Here is a 13,607-nt window from a genome sequence, read left to right as displayed (position 1 = left end):
CATCACACCATGACCTCCCCCCCCCCCCTTATGTTCCGGATCCTTGTGGTGGCGTATCCGGATTTGGATGGGCGCTTGAGGGCATCACAGCAGCCACAAGGGGGTGAGTACACTATCATTCTGCTGACTTTGCGTGCATTACAAGGTGTCTGGGTGGGGGAGGTGGGCAGTGGGTTCCCCTAGGCCAGGGTGACCTCTGTAGGCCAGGTCCCTTGTGAGGCAGGTTCTGTGGCACCCCAAACCCACTAGTGGTTAGTGCCATCTACTCATAGTCAGGCTCCTGTGACTTCCAGGTGTGCAGCAATCGGGCTTAGGCCTTGTACCCCATGGGCATGTGATAAATCCAGGAACTATAAGTGCATGGCGTAGTGCAGAGGGCTGCTGTGTCTGTTGTGTCCGCCAACAGTAGTGGTGTTGCATGCGCTGAACAATTCTTTCTTCTGTCTTCTCCCCCCCCCCTTTTTGTGGTCTCCCTGTTCTTGTGTGCAATAGCATCATCAGGAGGAGGAGCAGTGGCACTGGAGCAGGAGGGAGCTGCATCACACTTGGCCCTGGAGGGCGAAACAACGGAGTCTGAAGCCACCAGTGGGACAGAGGGCGAGGGGAGCTCCACGGCGGGGACAGGAGCAGACAGCAGTGACAGCGGCGACTCCTCTGATGGGAGCTCCCTTGCGGTGGCGGGCCCCTCTGTGCCCCCGTATAAACAGGTACAGCTGCCTCCCCCCCTACCAGCACCACCCTCCCAGCAGCCCCTCAGCGTTTGTCCTGTGCCCACTCACCCAGGAGGGTGGGCATCTCTTTTGACCCAGGCACCTCAGGCCCTGCCCCAGTCAGCCCTGCTGCCCTCAGTGAGGAGGCTGTTGACCTCCTGAGATCCCTCACTGTTGGGCAGTCTACCATTCTGAATGCCATCCAGGGTATTGAGAGGCATTTGCAACAAACAAATGCATACCTGGAGGGCATTTATTCTGGCCAGGCAGCCCAACAGAGAGCATTTCAGGCTCTGGCCTCAGCACTGATGGCAGCCATTGTCCCTGTCTCTAACCTCCCCCCTCCAAGTTCCTCCACCCAGACCCAATCCCCTGTATCTCAGCCTATCCCAAGCACACCATCAGACCAGCATGCACACACCTCAACACACGGGTGGCTCAGGCAAACATAAGCACCACACATCCCACAGGCACTCACACAAGCACGATACCCATGCACACATACCAACATCCACTGCCTCCACTGTGTCTCCCTCCTCCACATCTCCCTCCTCCTCCACGTCTCCCTCCTCCCTCCCAGTCTCGTCTCCACTCACACCTGCATGCACTACATCCTCAGCCACTACCTCCATCACTAGAACGCCCATCACCACGCACCGCTCGCGTGCACGCCCATCCCCACTACCATTCACACATCCCCAGTGTCCTCTCCCAGTGTGTCTGTGAGCCCTTTTCCCAAAGTACACAAACGCAGGCACACACCCACACAACAGCCTCCAGCCCATGCACCTTCACTCAAATTCAGCAGACGTACACCTCCTACAACCACTACCTCTTCCTCCACTCCCAGTGCCCCTCCATCTACCCATCCCAGTGTGTCTAAAAAACTTTTCCTGGCTAATATTGAACTCTTCCCTACACCTCCCACCCCCGTCCTTCCCCTAGGGCCAGGCTTTCCAGGTCCCAGCCCAGCACCTCAGCCACAACATCCCCAGGCACAGTAGTGCTAGCATCTGCAGGATCATGGAGTGCACCAACCATCAGGGCTGCCAGTGTGCCCCAGAGGGAGGGCAAGGACATTCTGCCACCTGCCAAGGTGAAAAAGGTGCCCGCATCCTGGAGGGAGAAGCCGAAAGCACCTGCCACCAAGGGGTCAGGCAAAATAAAAGGGGATAGTGGCAAGACAGCTGCACCACCATCAAAGGAGGGGAAGGGCCAGTAACTGAAGGGCAGGTCAGGAGAGGGCATGGTGGCACTGACTGAGGGACCAGTGTCACACCTTCTGTCCACGTCGACGCCAGCCTGTACGGCGGAGAAGACCGACACCTGCACCGACACAGAGCCCGCCGCCAGCACTGCTGCCACAGAGCCCGCCGCCAGCACTGCTGCCGCAGATCCCGCCGCCAGCACCGCTGCCGCAGATCCCGCCGCCAGCACCGCTGCCGCAGATCCCGCCGCCAGAACCGCTGCCGCAGATCCCGCCGCCAGAACCGCTGCCGCAGATCCCGCCGCCAGAACCGCTGCCGCAGATCCCGCCGCCAGCACTGCTGCCGCAGAGCCCGCCGTTAGCCCTGCTGGCAGACCCGCTGCCACAGAGCCCGCTGCCTGCCCAGCTGCCACAGAGCCCGCTGCCTGCCCAGCTGCCACAGAGCCCGCCGCCAGCACCGCCTCCACAGAGACTGCCGCCACTGAGCCCGCAGCCAGCACTGCCGCCACTGAGCCCGCAGCCAGCACTGCCGCCACTGAGCCCGCAGCCAGCACTGCCGCCACTGAGCCCGCAGCCAGCACTGCCGCCACTGAGCCCGCAGCCAGCACTGCCGCCACTGAGCCCGCAGCCAGCACTGCCGCCACTGAGCCCGCAGCCAGCACTGCCGCCACTGAGCCCGCAGCCAGCACTGCCGCCACTGAGCCCGCAGCCAGCACTGCCGCCACTGAGCCCGCAGCCAGCACCGCCGCCTCTGAGCCCGCAGCCAGCACTGCCGCCACCTAGCCCGCAGCCAGCACCGCCGCCACTGAGCCCGCAGCCAGCACCGCCGCCACTGAGCCCGCAGCCAGCACCGCCGCCACTGAGCCCGCAGCCAGCACCGCCGCCACTGAGCCCGCCCCGCCAGCCCAGCCCCCACAGAGCCCGCCCCGCCAGCCCAGCCCCCACAGAGCCCGCGCCGCCAGCCCAGCCCCCACAGAGCCCGCGCCGCCAGCCCAGCCCCCACAGAGCCCGCGCCGCCAGCCCAGCCCCCACAGAGCCCGCGCCGCCAGCCCAGCCCCCACAGAGCCCGCGCCGCCAGCCCAGCCCCCACAGAGCCTGCCGCCAGCCCAGCCCCCACAGAGCCTGCCGCCAGCCCAGCCCCCACAGAGCCTGCCGCCAGCCCAGCCCCCACAGAGCCTGCCGCCAGCCCAGCCCCCACAGAGCCTGCCGCCAGCCCAGCCCCCACAGAGCCTGCCGCCAGCCCAGCCCCCACAGAGCCTGCCGCCAGCCCAGCCCCCACAGAGCCTGCCGCCAGCCCAGCTGCCACAGAGCCCGCCGCCAGCCCAGCCGCCCCAGAGCCCGCCGCCAGCCCAGCCGCCACAGAGCCCGCCGCCAGCCCAGCCGCCACAGAGCCCGCCACCAGCACCGCCTCCACAGAGCCCGCCGCCAGCACCGCCTCCACAGATCCCGCCGCCAGCACCGCCTCCACAGATCCCACCGCCGCAGAAACCGCCGCCACAGATCCCGTCGCCAGCACCGCCGCCACAGATCCCGTCGCCAGCACCGCCGCCACAGAGCCCGCCGCCAGCACCACCGCCGCCACAGAGCCCGCCGCCACAACCGCTGCCGCCACATAGCCCGCCGCCAGCTGCCCTGCGACATCCTGAGCCAGTGGCACCACTGCAGACATGGCTGCCATTCCCAGTGGTCAGTCGTCCGAGGCTGGTGGTGAGTTCCAGGAGCCTGGGCAGCTTCCATGAAGCATCACTGCCATCACAGTTGTCACCTGCATATGGAATGCAAAGCCGCAGCAGTGTGGGGTATGTCGCTGCCTCCATGGAGTATCATGCTACCTGTTCCAGGTACATCGCATGGCTGAGACACCCAGGTGAGACTAAGTCAACTGCCACACCCCAGGTGCAGCATCACTGGGCACAAAGCCCCCTCCAGAACCAGTGGAGAATCACATCCACTACCTCAGTCCTTGGCAGGATGAAGCACTCTGGGCACAAAGCCCCCTCCAGAACCGTCACATCCACTACCTCAGTCCTTGGCAGGATGAAGCACTCTGGGCACAAAGCCCCCTCCAGAACCAGTGGAGAAAGGCATCCACTACCTCAGTCCTTGGCAGGATGAAGCACTCTGGGCACAAAGCCCCCTCCGGAACCAGTGGAGTACCACACCCACTACGTCAGTCCTTGGCAGGATGAAGCACTCTGGGCACAAAGCCCCCTCCAGAACCAGTGGAGAAAGGCATCCACTACCTCAGTCCTTGGCAGGATGAAGCACTCTGGGCACAAAGCCCCCTCTAGAACCAGTGGAGTATCACATCCACTACCTCAGTCCTTGGCAGGATGAAGCACTCTGGGCACCAGGCCCCCTCCAGAACCAGTGGAGACTGTTATCCACTTGAGAGACTGCAGCTTTGCACTCCCCAGGACCAATCAGTGGGCAAACCACCCACTGGAGAGACTTGAGAGACTGTGGCTTTGCACTCCCCAGGAGACATCAATGGTCATGAAGCCCCCTCGTGGAGCAGTGGTGTTGTGCGTTCATCAGGCTGAGGTGCCCCCCTACCCCTCCCCCTGAGGTGCCATTATATTTTCTATGTGATGCCCCAGCAGTGTTCTCTCCGTTTGGAGTCTGGTATCTAGTGTGGGCCTCGCCCATGAATTTTGGGCCCAGTGGTCCACGGACAATGATTAGTACACTATCCGGACTTGCGTAGTTGTTGTACATATTTGTATATACTGGCTTTTGACTTTTGACTAATGGATTTTTATTGATTACAATCGTTCAAATCAATTCCTTTTGTCCTTGCGTTCTTCCAGGGGGTGAGGGGGTGTATATGTAATGTTGCAGCATGTATTTGTGTGTATGGTGTGTGTCACTCTCTTTTCCCTCCCCCCTCCCCTGTGTTGTAGGTGCAGTACTCACCGTGGTCATCGCCGCCGTCGTTGGATCTCCTGATAGAGGAGCAGGAAGGCCATCGCCGGCAGGCTCTGCAGTTCGGGCCCAATGGCGTCCTGGTTCCTCGTGGGGTGCGGAGAGGTTTTCCCTTCTGTGTACTATTTCCACCGTGTTTTTATTCACGTTGGTTCCTCCCCAGAAAAGGTGGCGGATAGCCATGTTGTGATAGGGTGGGCGGTACATTGTCTTCTGCCTGTCTGTTGGCGGTGTCCGCCGCGCTGTTTATTTGTACCGCCGTGGCAGTCGGAGTGTCAAAGTGGCTGTCTTTGTTGGCGGTTTCCGTCACGGTCGTAATCCCATTTTTTTTCCGCCGCCCTGTTTGCGGTATTACCGCCGCTTTAACACCTATTGTTTCCCAATTTTAAATGCTGCATCTTCATTTGTGTGTATCTTGATTCATCTTGGTGTACAGCAAATGGAACAGTTCAACTTGGATAGCAAGTCGCCTCCAAGCCAACTAATAGGACTTGAGTCACACACCATAAATTGGTGTTCATCCTCAAAGGAAGCTATTTTTATGGGTACAGCTTCTGTAACTGGGTTGGTCAATTGCTGATTTGTGACTCCTACTAAATGAATTTTCTTTCTAGAAAGTGGCAAGTTTGGTACTTCTGATGTTCTTACAGTTGTGTGTGTAGCTCTTGTACCAACTAGAAAGGACACATGGTGACCATTTACATCACCATCCCTATATGGACCACATCAGTTCTCGTCTAAGGATGCACCTAGCATGCATTCTTCTTCTTTCAGGCACCTCAACTAGAAAACGTCTGAAAACTCCTCATCACTCAAGTCAATCAAAGGGAACTGAGTTGTCAATTGATTTGAATCTACATTTGTTATTTGAGTTAAATTCTGTTGGGAAAAATGTGTCTGTTGTTGGGAGACCAGAACTTGTGGATTTTGCATCTGTTGCCTTTGGGGCACATTTGCATTCAGCATTTGAGGTCTCTGAACCTGATTATTTCACTGTGTCTGAACAAATCTGTCAGTCTGCATCTGATTATTATTTACATTGAGTACACGCCCTCTTCCAAAGGCCCAATTCCCCACATGTGACACAGATCAGTTCTTTTCAAAGTTGGCACATCCCATACCCACATTCTGATCTGCAGAAACACCTTGGGGGTCATTCCAACCCTGGCGGTCGGTGTTAAAGCGGCGGCCAACCCGCCAACAGGCAGGCGGTAAAAAAAATGGAATTCTGACCCTGGCGGGAACCTCCATCAGAGACCGCCACTTTAACACTCCGACCGCCACGGCGGGACAAACAAACAGCGCGGCAGTCACCACCAACAGACAGGCGGGAGACAATGTACCGGCCACCCTATCACAACCCACCAATCTGCCACCTTTTCCGGGGCGGTAGCCCCGCCGATAAAAATACGGCGGAAACAGACATCACGAACGGAAAACGCTCACCTCTACACACTCCACGAGGAATCTGGACAGCATGGAACCCGAACTACACATCCTACCAGCTATTGTCTTCCTGCTCCTCTACCAGGAGCACGAACGCCGCCGCAGAAGACAACGGTGAGTACTGCACCTACGACACAAGGGAGGGGGGAGGCAAAAAATTACGGGGACACACATACGCGACACACCCACCCTCACCCACAACTACATACACATCAATGCAGAGCAACAACTCAGAGTGACACCCCCAAACCCCCCGGAAGAATGCAAAGACAAAAATAAATGATCCTGAAATTTGTAGTATATTGTACGGCTATGTAAAAAAATATATCAAACATATATAACTATATACACATATGTAAATTGTCCAGTCCAAATTGGGTATCAGCCATTGTTCGTGGGCCAATGGGCCTAAACACATGGGCAAAGCCCACACACGATACCCGGCTCCAATGGAGAGAACACTGCAGGGGCATCAGATAGCAAAACTACAGGCACCTCAGGGGGAAGGGAAGGGGGGGCACCTCAGCCACATGAGTCCACGACGCCAGATCCACGAGGGGCCTCCATGGCCACTGTTCAATCCTGGGGAGTGCAAAGCCACAGTCTCACAAGTCTCTACAGTGGGTGGGTTGCCCACTGTGCCATCCTGGGGAGTGCAAAGCCACAGTCTCACAAGTCTCTACAGTGGGTGGATTGCCCACGGTGCCATCCTGGGGAGTGCAAAGCCACAGTCTCACAAGTCTCTACAGTGGGTGGATTGCCCACTGTGCCATACTGGGGAGTGCAAAGCCACAGTCTCACAAGTCTCTACAGTGGGTGGGTTGCCCACTGTTCAATCCTGGGGAGTGCAAAGCCACAGTCTCACAAGTGGATTACAGACTCGACTGGTTCTGGAGGAGGCATGGTGCCCAGAGTGCTTTGTGCAGCCCTGCCCGACACAGATGCGGGCCTGCCCCTTCTGCCAATGGGCCAGCGGTGCTTGAGACGGCGGTGCCCAGCGGAGCGGTGCTTGAGATGAAGGGCCCAGCGGAGCGGTTCTTGAGACGGCGGTGCCCAGCGGAGCGGTGCTTGAGATGAAGGGCCCAGTTCAGCGGTGCTTGAGTTGAAGGGCCCAGCGGAGCGGTGCTTGAGTTGAAGGGCCCAGCGGAGCGGTTCTTGAGACGGCGGTGCCCAGCGGAGCGGTGCTTGAGATGAAGGGCCCAGTTCAGCGGTGCTTGAGTTGAAGGGCCCAGCGGAGCGGTGCTTGAGTTGAAGGGCCCAGCGGAGCAGTTCTTGAGACGGCGGTGCCCTGTTCAGCGGTTCTTGAGACGGCAGTGCCCTGTTCAGCGGTTCTTGAGATGGCGTGCCCTGTTCAGCGGTTCTTGACTTGAAGGGCCCTGTTCAGCGGTTCTTGAGATGGCGGTGCCCTGTTCAGCGGTTCTTGAGATGGGGGTGCCCTGTTCAGCGGTTCTTGAGATGGCGGTGCCCTGTTCAGCGGTTCTTGAGATGGGGGTGCCCTGTTCAGCGGTTCTTGAGATGGGGGTGCCCTGTTCAGCGGTTCTTGAGATGGCGGTGCCCTGTTCAGCGGTTCTTGAGATGGCGGTGCCCTGTTCAGCGGTTCTTGAGATGGCGGTGCCCTGTTCAGCGGTGCTTGCTTTGGCAGTCCTTGCCATGTTCAGCGTTGCTTGAGTTGGCGCTCCTTCATTGCCCAGCTGGGCTGTGGCTGGCGCTCCTTCATTGCCCAGCTGGGCTGTGGCTGGCGCTCCTTCATTGCCCAGCTGGGCTGTGGCTGGCGGGGCCCTCCTGGGCAGCTTGGCTGGGGCTGGCGGGGCCCTCCTGGGCAGCTTCGCTGGGGCTGGCGGGGCCCTCCTGGGCAGCTTGGCTGGGGCCCTCCTGGGCAGCTTGGCTGTGGCCGGCGGGGCCCTCCTGGGCAGCTCACCTGCTGCCGGACTTGTCGGGCGTGCTGCCCTTGCCACCCTTCCCTGCTCGTCTGTGTCCCTTACCTCCCTCTGCCGGTGTGCCAGGTGGCACCCCACTCCCTGACAGTGCCAGGGTAGTGCCTGTGGAGCCTGCTTTCTTTGCCCTCTCGCGCCAGGCACTGGCTTTCTTTGCTTTCTTTGCAGGGGGTGGGCTGGCCGTCTCTTTACTCCCAGCCGAAGTAGCTGGGCTTGAAGGTGGTGGACTCCAAAATCCTTGGACTATGGTCTTTGAAGGTCCAGGTTTTGTGGTGGCTGAGGTGCTGATCGGAGCCTTATGAGATGGAGGGGGTGGGTCAGTTGATGGAAAGAGGTCAAGGTTGGAAAGGAAAAGCAATTTAGTAAGACAGGGACGGGTAGTTGTAGTGGGTATGGGAGTGGAGGAAGAGGATGTGGTTGTAGGAGAGTGAAGTCTGGTGTCTTTGGGTGCAGGTGCTTGTGCTGGAGGCTGTCGTGAGGTGGATGGCTGTTGGGTGGGTGGCTGCCTGCGTTTGTGTGGTTTGGAAGAGGGGGTGACAGACACACTGGGAGAGGACACAGGGGACGTGTAAATGGTAGTGGGGGTGGTGACTGCACGTGTGCGGAGTGTTCTGGTGGGTGTGCTGGTGATGGACGTAGTGGCTGAAGATGTTGTGCATGCAAGTGTGAGTGGAGACGTCACAGGGAGGGAGGAGGGAGACGAGGAGGAGGGGGACACAGAGGAGGCAGTGGCTGTTGGCATGTATGCATGTGGATGTTGCTTGGGTGAATGCTTGTGTGATGTGTGGTGCTTATGTCTGGATGAGCTTCTCTTGGGTGTTGAGGTGTGTGCAGGCTGGTCTGATGGTGTGTCTGGGATAGGCAGAGGTACAGGGGAGTGGGACTGGGTTGAGGAAGTTGGAGGAGGGAGGCAGGAGACAGGGACAATGGCTGCCGTCAGTGCAGAGGCCAGAGCGTTGAACGATCGCTGATGGGCAGCCTGACCCGAATGAATGCCCTCCAGGTATGCATTACTCCAGTGCACCTCCCTTTCTACACCCTGGATGGCATTCAAAAGGGTAGACTGCCCAACAATGATGGTCCTGAGGAGGTCAATGACCTCCTCACTGAGGGCAGCAGGGGTAACTGGGGCAGGGCCTGAGGTGCCTGGGGCGAAGGAGATGCCCACCTTCCTGGGTGAGCGGGCACGGGGCGAAGGCTGAGGGGCTGCTGGGAGGGCGGAGCTGGCGCGCTGGGTGGCGGCTGTACCTGTTGTTGCGGTGGACACGGATGTTGCCGCCACCACAAGGGGGCTCCCTTCCGAGGACGTGTCAGTGTCGCTGGTGTCACCACGTGTCCCCGCTGTGGAGCTCCCCTCGCCCTCCGTCTCACTGGTGAAATCAGAGTCAGTTGCATGGCCCTCCATGGCCATGTGAGATGCAGCTCCCTCGTGCTCCGATGCCACTTCTCCTCCGCCTGATGATGCTAATGCACACATGAACAGGAAGACCACAAAGAAAGGGGGGGGGGGGGGGGGGAAACAAAGACATGTTGAGTGCATGCATTGGCGACACCGTTGGCGGAGAGGACGGACACAGAAGCCCCCTGCACTACGCTGCGCAATTGGGGTACACTACTCAATCCGTGGGACATGGCCTACAAGCCTATGGACGACTACTCCACAGATAGGTGACACAGGGCCATGATTAGCTGTACTAGGCAACCTACAGAGGTGGGGGGCGGGGGTACAGGGCCATGCCTAACGGAGGGGCCTAGCCTACAGAAAACGCCCTGGCCTAGGGATACCCACAGCCTCCTCCCCCACCCAGACACCTCCAATGTGCGCAAAATCAGCAGAATGTGCTTGTACTCACCCCCTTGTGTCTGCTGTGATGTCCTCACGCGCCCATCCAAATCGGGGTAGGCCACCGCCAGGATCCGGGACATCAGGGGGGGTCAAAGTACGACTGGCACCCCTCCTACGTTGGGAGGCCATCCCCAGCAGAGCCTCCGCGGTCTTCCTGCTCCCGCGGCGGATGTCCTCCCACCTCTTCCGGCAGTGGGTGCCCGGACTGTTGTGGACCCCCAGGGTCCGCACGTCCTTGGCGATGGCACGCCAAATGTCGATTTTCTGATGGGCGCTGACCTATGTGACATGTGCAGGGGGAGATAAAAAAATAACATCACCTTCTGCATGCTCAATGTGAGTGGCCCCCCATCCCCACCCTTGCCATGTGGCACATGCTCTCATCTTTCGTTTGATGCATGCCTCATTCGCTCCCCTCCCCACCATCTTTCATTCACCTCACTCAACCCAGGCATTGGCCCCAAAGCATGGTCCCAGTGTACTTACCTGTTGGTCTGGAGGACCGTAGAGTAGCGCATACTGGGGGAGGACCCCATCCACGAGTTTCTCCAATTCTTCAGAAGTGAAGGCAGGGGCCCTTTCCCCAGTCGCAGCAGCCATTGTCTCTTCCAGACCGAGGTCACAGCAGCACTTGCAGTATAGATCCTCTCCTGTGGAAGATCAGGTATCGAGTGATTAAGCAGATAGAAAATGGCGGTCACGCCCGCGGCGGTGCGTACCGCGACCGCCGGCGCACATCCTCATTGGCTCCTGAAACCCATAGGGTTCAATGTTAACCAATGCGGCTATGCGCCGCGGTCTTCGACCGCCTACCGCCACGGTGTGCCACGCCAGCGCATTGACCTCACATCCCACTGTCGCACTTCACAGGTCAGGCAGCCGCCATTTCAAGGGCCCCCATATCTTAATTTCTACTGCGTCACACATACCTAGGCCTTGCATCAACACTCATACAAGCCATTCAATGCATTGAGAATCGGGTACTTTGCAAGCTGTGGGAACGTACCTGTGGGTTGATTGACTCTGTGCTCCATGTTGTCCTTCCTAGGCACCGTCCGCTGGGACTTGCGAGGAGATGGAGGAATCTTCCTGTGTACAGACCGCTGGTGGACCTGTCGACAATGGAAGAAAGACGTGTCATACTGACATACAGGCTTGACAGAGCCACTGTACAGGAACTGTGTGCCCAGCTGGAGCCAGACCTGGTGTCACCCATCCGCCAACCCACAGGGATCCCCCCTCTAGTGCAGCTGCTGTCAGTACTCCATTTTTTGGCAAGTGGGTAATTTCAAACAACAGTGGCCTTTTCATCAGGAATGTCTCAGCCCATGTTTTCCAAGGTGTTGTCCAGAGTGTTGTCTGCCCTGATGAAATGCATGCGGAGCTACATTGTTTTCCCTGAGGTGGGCGATTTGGCTACAGTGAAGGGTGATTTCTATGCGCTTGGACATATTCCCAACATCATTGGTGCAATTGATGGGACACATGTTGCTTTGGTCCCCCCCAGCACGAGTGAACAGGTGTACAGGAACAGAAAAAGTTATCATTCCATGAATGTCCAGGTGGTCTGTTTGGCTGACCAGTACATCTCCCATGTAAATGCCAAGTTCCCTGGGTCAGTGCATGACGCGTACATCATGCGAAATAGCAGCATCCCTTACGTGATGGAACTACTTCAGAGACACCGTGTGGGGCTAATTGGTGACTCTGGTTACCCTAACCTGTCATGGCTACTGACCCCAGTGAGGAATCCCAGGACAAGGGCAGAGGAACGGTACAATGAGGCCCATGGGCGTACTAGGAGGGTGATCGAGCGGACCTTCGGCCTCCTGAAGGTCCGGTTTAGGTGCCTCCATATGACAGGTGGATCCCTAATGTACTCACCAAAGAAGGTGTGCCATATCATCGTGGCCTGCTGTATGCTTCACAACCTGGCTTTGCGACGCCAGGTGCCTTTCCTGCAGGAGGATGGTCCAGATGGTGGTGTTGTGGCTGCTGTGGAGCCTGCGGAGAGTGAAGAGGAGGAAGACAAAGAGGACGACACAGACAACAGGGACAGAGTAATACAGCAGTATTTTCAATAACATACAGGTAAGAATCAACACCGGAATTTACATTTACTTGAAGTCTCCTGCCTCTCTACTGTCTGAGTTTCCACCCAGTGTATGTTCACTGAGTTGTGTCTTTCCCTTCCAATTTCAGAGATGTGGGCCCCACTCTGTGACCTCTGCTTTGTTTCCCCATGGACTACAGCTGTGTGACAGTGGTATGTTGTCATCACAATGTAACTGGACATTTTGGCACGGTTCTGTGTAATACATTTGTTCAAAAATACAGGAAGACTCCGGATTATTTTTGTGCAATAAGTGTGTTTATTTAAGTGCTCAAATTTGGTTAATGGTTGAAATTCGGTGATGGTGGAGGAATGTCCATCGCAGAGTCCAGATTTTGAGTCTCACAGGTGCATTGTCCATATGCCTGTGGAAGGTGGAGCAGGGGCAGTTTAAGGTTGGACAGGGTGACAATGTGGGACAGTGGGATGACAATCAGGGGGTATCCTTTCCTGGCGGGGGTCTTGGCATCCTACTCTGTCTTCTTCCTAGATCTCAGGCACCGCTTGCGGGGTGGTTCTCCTTCTGCAGGGGGTGGGGCTCTGGTGGCCTGTTCTTGTGTCGGGGCCTCCTGTCCACTAGCGCCGGCGGAGGTGGTAGCCTGTTCTTGGTCCATGCTAGTGACAGGGGCCCTTTGTGGTGCCACATGGTCCCGCAATGTGGTGACTATCTGGTTGAGAGCCACAACGATGGTGCCCATTGCGGAACTGATATTTCTGAGTTCTTCCCTGAACCCCATATACTGTTCCTCCTGCAGTACCTGGATCTCCTGGAACCTGGCCAGGACCGTCGCCATCGTCTCCTGGGAGCGGTGGTATGCTCCCATGATGGAGGATAGGGCCTCGTGGAGAGTGGGTTCCCTTGGCCTGTCTTCCCCCTGTCGCACAGTAGCCCTCCCAGTTGCCCTGTTTCCCTGGGCCTCTGTCCCCTGGATCGTGTGCCCACTACCACTGCCCCCAGGTCCCTGCTGTTGTTGGGGTGGTGGGTTAACCTGGGTGCCCTGTAGTGGTGGACACACCGCTGATTGACGTGTCCTTGAGACAGAGGCATGGGCCCGCTGGGTGGGTGCTGTGCTGGTGTTCCCAGAGGGGGGTAGGTCTGCTGTGGCCTGTGGCTGTCTGAGGGGAACCGACTGTCCCGAGGTTCCCGATGGGCCGGGCTGGTCATCTGGGTCCAGGGAGACAGAGCTGCTGTCATCACTGTGGGCCTCTTCTGGGGGTGGAATGGACATTTCTGGACCCTCCTGGGCGGTGTCGTGGCGTTCGGGTCCTGCAGGGGTATAAGAGTATGGTTATTGCTTCTGTGTGTGCCATAGCGTGCAATGGGTGGGTGCCCGTGTACCCCAGTGCTGGCATTCCCTTGTGGGGGCTGTTGTGACGGTGGTTTGGGGGGGGATGGGTATGTGCAGTGGGCATGCTTAGGTGAGGG

Source organism: Pleurodeles waltl, chromosome 12, assembly GCF_031143425.1.
Source record: "Pleurodeles waltl isolate 20211129_DDA chromosome 12, aPleWal1.hap1.20221129, whole genome shotgun sequence".
NCBI classification, from domain to species: domain Eukaryota; kingdom Metazoa; phylum Chordata; class Amphibia; order Caudata; family Salamandridae; genus Pleurodeles; species Pleurodeles waltl.
Note: the sequence above shows the minus strand (reverse complement) of the source record.